The 1,553-nt window shown below is 39.2% G+C and overlaps 1 pseudogene; it reads left to right on the forward strand.

Moving 5' to 3' along the window:
• The window catches only part of LOC101303355, an 11,641-nt pseudogene that overhangs the window by 1,186 nt on the left and 8,902 nt on the right, over positions 1-1,553 (forward strand).

Genomic DNA, 1,553 nt, shown 5'->3' on the forward strand with positions numbered 1-1,553 from the left:
TTTTCGATTTTGGTTTTATTTATCAAACATGGTTTTCGGATTTCTTTGTGATCTTTGATTGTTCTATGTTTTGATTTGTAACTTCTTGAATATATGATGATTTCGTGATTTAGGTTTTAGGGCAGTAGCATGTTCTTATGTGTTTTTGATTTCTAATTGATTAATTATCATGAATTCGTGCATCTAAATCAATCCTTGAGGCTGCCTTGGCCATGGTTGTCCTTAAGGTGCGGTTTCATCTACCATAATAATTTTGGATCAATTCATACGCAAAGTTGTCTTGGTCTCTGTTATTAACTTAGGGCGGATATAATTCTGATAATTTGCATGCTAATAGGATGAGTGACGCCATGCCTTAGATCATGTTTCCGATTGACTCGTGTGCTAAAATGTTTTCTTGTTTAATCTCTACGCAACGTGTCTTTAAATGAGTTAGCATTCATGTTTAGGATCAAGCGCAAAGATGGTTCTAAATACTTGAGGAGTCTTAACAATTAGATAACCGCAAAGGCTCTAATTAGAATCGGAATTGGTTAGAGTCTAGGATAATTTGAACGTTGCTGCCCGGCCTTGCATGAAGTTGTTATGTGTTCTTGATGGTTTTTCGTGTTATGTGTTGCATGAGTATGTTGATCATTTGTATATAATAATCTTAGGTTTAATTTTCAATAGATTATTTGTTAGAATTAATCAATCTCAAACCCCCCAATATTTCGATGTATATATGTGAATACTTGTTTATAAGTTGTTTGATTTCTCTTCTTTCGATCGCCCTTTGGTTTCCCCGGCTAGAACGATCCCTACTTGTCCATATTACTACGATTGCAGGGTAATTAAATTGAAGTTGTTTGACCCCGGTTACGCGACACGTCACTCTCCTCCAAGAAAATGATTTGGATCGGTGAACCCCAGGTACCCCGTTTTGTACATGTCACTCTTACTTCAATATGTTGCTAGCTAGCTGCTTGCAACCTCCATCATCCTCCATTGTTAATCCTTCCATGCTTTTCCTCATAGACTCATCACATATTCACAATATACAAAGTTTTTACGATCCCCCTGCTAGCTACTACGTACTTTCAACTTCCTGGATCAATTATTGGTGCAAGGAGCATATATATTGCGCGTTGCATTAGTAGTTAAGTAAGAAGATTAAAGCTACGTACGTAGCCAGTTTTGATATTTAAAAAGACAGCAGATTAAAGCAACGTAGCTACTGGCTATGAAATTAATCTAAAGGGATCAGAATACTACAAGAAGCCAAATAATAAGCTAAGCCACAATGCCAGCAGCTACAAGCAGATCCATACACTAGTGATATATATATATATAGAATTTTTCTCAGGTGCGGACGTCCGCATCGTTTTACGGTGCGGATTTTCGTCCGTTCGCCACCGTACGGCGCCGGTGAAGGCGCGCCTCCACCCCAGCCGACTCCAACAGCTTTCCCAACCACTTTCCATCCTCGGGGAGTCCGCCGAATTCCAGTTTTCCGACCAGATCACCCAAAACTTCAAACTTAGGTAATCTGGCCGGAAAACTGGAATTCGGCG

The sequence above is a fragment of the Fragaria vesca genome, linkage group LG6, assembly GCF_000184155.1.
Source record: "Fragaria vesca subsp. vesca linkage group LG6, FraVesHawaii_1.0, whole genome shotgun sequence".
Taxonomy (NCBI): Eukaryota; Viridiplantae; Streptophyta; class Magnoliopsida; order Rosales; family Rosaceae; genus Fragaria; species Fragaria vesca.